This window comes from Pipistrellus hanaki, assembly GCF_964339955.1.
Source record: "Pipistrellus hanaki genome assembly, chromosome: 1".
NCBI lineage: Eukaryota > Metazoa > Chordata > Mammalia > Chiroptera > Vespertilionidae > Pipistrellus > Pipistrellus hanaki.
In genome coordinates this window covers 36,880,710-36,884,785 of record NC_140503.1, presented here as the reverse complement: position 1 = coordinate 36,884,785, position 4,076 = coordinate 36,880,710, and positions in this window count along the sequence as shown.

The following is a 4,076-nucleotide window of genomic DNA, read 5'->3' as shown; positions in this document are numbered from 1 at the left end:
AAGGCAGTTGGGGGCAATTAGGCCTGCAGGGGAGGGCAGTTGGGAGTGACCAGGCTGCAGGGGAGGGCAGTTGGGAGTGACCAGGCTGCAGGGGAGTGCAGTTAAGGGTGACCAGGTCAACAGGGGAGGACAATTGGGGGTGACCAGGCCAGCAGGGGAGGGAAATTAGGAGTAATCTTTTGTCAATATAGTGAAGTGCAATTTTTATTTATTTATAATAAAAATTTTCAATTATAGTTGATATACAATGTTATATTGATCAAATGTACACATAGTGATTAAACATTTATATAACTTCATGAAATGATCACCCCAATAAGTTTAGTATCCATCTGACACCATTCATAGTTATTACAATATTATTGACTATTAGGGGCCTGGTGCATGGATTCCTCCAGGGTATGTCTGGGCCCATCTTGTCCAAGCCTGATTGGGGGTCAATGCACATCATAGCGACTGGTCCAATGGGCAAACAAACAGATGGACACTTAGCATATTAGACTTTTATTATTAAGGATACCCTCTTTGCTTTACTTTATATATAGTGACTTTTTATAACTGACAATTTTTACTTCTTAATTCCTTGATAAATGGATGATATTATGATGGTAGTGGGAAGTGGAATCACTGGCATGTCTTGTCATTCTCTTTTATTTATACAGAATCATTACTTTTATCTTTTTTTCACTTCTCCAAAAGGGTACGTTCTCCCCTTCTATTGATCTTTTTTCTTCTTCTACAAGTAATGCTTTTTCAGGACTACCACTGCCAGTTTTGCTAAGTTCCCTGTAACTGGTGGTATGCCACTGCCAGTTTTGCTAAGTTCCCTGTAACTGGTGGTATGCCACTGCCAGTTTTGCTAAGTTCCCTGTAACTGGTAGTATGACCCACAAAATTCCAGATTTGTGTTTATTATTTTACAGCTTAGTGTTGGATATTCTTTTTATGGGAGTGGTTTTGTCTTCGCTTTATCCATGTCTTCTATTCATCTCTTTTCCATAGAGTGTTTAAGATTGCCTTCCCACTGTTTTCTACCCCAATGGTCTTGTAGTTGCAGCAGAAGATCTCATCATATTTCTGTTGGAATTTGGTTTTTATTTCTCTATAAATATTTTGAACTATTCTCTGTTAGGATGTGTGAATTATGTGGTCTTCCTTTCAATTTTATGGCTTTGGAGAGAATGTAGGAAGAGATTTAAATCCAGACAGTTGCTTTTATCTTAGTGTCAATAAGAATTCCTGTGAATATCTTATTGTGAAAAACACTCTCATAGAATATCAACACTCATATAGGAAATTGGGCATATTCAAGTTACAAGGCGAAAAATTACAATGGCCAATAAGTATATGAAAAATATTTATTTTCACTAATAATTAAAAACAAATAAAAACCATCATATTCTCGATATAAAAAATATCCATTAAAAAAGTCTACTCTTGACAAGGAGTATAAAGATCTTATTTACTGCTACTGTAGTATAAGTTGACACAGTCTTTCTAGAGAGCAATTGACATATAAACAAAAAAATCTTTAAAATGGTACATATTCTTTCATCTAGCTATTTCACTTTTGGATATAAATTATATATATATATATATATATATATTTTGCAAAGGAAATAGTTATCAATCTACAAATAATTTAAATAAGCTATTTATCAGATAATGTTTTTGATTTATAAAAATCTGTTATCAACCTAAATAGCCATCTACGGAGGCTTGTGGCAGATTAAAGATGATGTGAATCTATGTTTAGTGACATGAAAATGAGTTTTTATAATTCTATTGTTAAGGGGAAAAAACATAATTACAAAATAGGATTATGTATTCATTTTGTATTTAAGTAAATGTTTGAAAATTCACACATATTCATATACAGAAAAATTCTGAAAGGAAATATACCGAAATTTTAACTGTGATTGTTTTGACATGGTGAGATTATGTGTTATTTTTATTTTCTTTTTTCTAAATACTTTTTTGAATTATTTTCTAGTTAAAGATACTTGGCATATATTCCTTCTGCATGAAAAATTACTTTTATTAGAAAATTATGCTGAATATCTTGAAATCAGCGTCAAATTATGCTGATGCAATTCAAGAACAATCTCTGAGGCATGGCTATCTATACCCCATTTATCTTTAAAATTATCTTAAATGGATCCTTAAGGCAACTTTTTGACCCTAATAAATCCCAGAAGATTCTTGACACATTTAGGGTTTGGGATTAGTTATATGTCTCTCCTTCTTCCCCCACTCCCATTTCTCTTACTACGTGAGCAAACTAGTTGACTACAAATATTCCTAGAAAGTGGCTACAAGCACAGCACTATAATTCATCAACACTAGTACTTCTGGAATGTACCAGAAGTAACACTGTGCTTCCTCAATAGTAAAATATAATCTACCAAACCTAGCCCCTAAAAATAAACATCATTTTTTGTGACATTTTACAAGCTAAGATTTTTCTCCTTCTAGTTCAAAAAACATTGAGTCAGCTAAAATCAACGCTAATGAAATAACCCTGTCTTTCAACTAATACCTAGAAAAGTAGAAAGTGCTATCAGGCTCTCTATGACACAACTCACTCCTCCATTCTCCTCGTGGCTTCTCTCCTCTTCCCTGGTGCACGGGAAGGAGCTCCAAATGGGAATCAGGAGGCCTTTCATCCAGTAGCCCTGACGTGGTGTGAGACTTGGGACTAAGCACCTGATTTCTCTGGGCTATTGCTTTTTTTTTTTTTTTTTTTTTTTTTTAATGAAGGAGCATATAGGAGGTTGATGAGGACATGTTTTAAGACTTTCCAACAATCGAATATTCTGTGAGTCAAAAAATCCTTTTTATTTACCAATGTAAATCCTATACTCCAGGGCAGTGACACCAGTTGGATTTCTTTCTTTCTTTTTTTTTTTTTTAATTTCATCTGTGTGGAACTTAAAGCTGGTAAGCATAAATTATCTTAAAATTACTTTTAAATGTATACTTAATTATTAGATTATATCAAATATCTAAAATGCTTTGAAAAGAGCTTTCAAATTTGTTTTAGTATCATTTTTATATTTGCAAAAGAATTAAAGTAGAAGCAACAAGAACATATGCTGATTTCTTTTTCTGATAATTCTTGCCAAGATAAAGTGTGTGGGTACAGCTGAGTATCTAAGTTACCACTATGGCAGGGGTAGGCAAAAGAAGGAAGTAGATTTCCTGACTATACAGCATCTTTTCTAGAATTGTATCCCCATTTTCAGGCTGGAATGGAAATGTTTGGACATAATTTTGAAAATAATGACTCAGTTTTTGTATTGATTTTTTTCTAATTATTGTTATGTATAAAAATTTTGTGTTCCTTTTAATTATTCTCATTGCTTCCTTGTGTATCTAAGGGAAGTTATTTGACCTTATGAGGTTTGTTTTTGTCTGCCATTAAATCTAAGATAACTTCTTGCACTAAACTCTTTATACATAAAAACCAGTGATATTGGTAAGATGGAATTTTTATCTTTGTTCTTATTGCATGTTTTCATTGTAGGAGAACTAGAAAATAGAGATAAGGAAAAAGGAAATCTATCCATAATTTTGCTACTCATTGGTAACCATTTTTAATATTTTTGGGTATATATTTTTTATGCATATTTTTCCAATGCAACTCATAATATATTATACATGCTATTTTATGACTCACTGTTTTTTTAATAACATATCAAAAATAGTTTTGCATATCATTTAATATCTATGACACTATATTATTTTGGGCATATTAATTACACAAATTGAGATGTCTTTCATATTTATTTTATCTACCTTCTGAAACATAAAATTGAATACCCTCACTTATTAAATTTTTTATTGTTGTACTTTGTAAGCAGTAAAATTCATCCTTATTTGTGTACAGATTTTTCAAAAGCATTTAGCCATGTGACCACCACAAAAATCAAGATATAGAGCATGTCTATTAGCTAGGAAACTTCTGTCATGTCCCTTTTTCATCTATTTGCACCTGACCCACAGATCCTGAAGATCACCAATCTTTTGTCTGTTCCTATAGTTTTCCTTTTTCCAGAATGTCATAGAGTGTATAG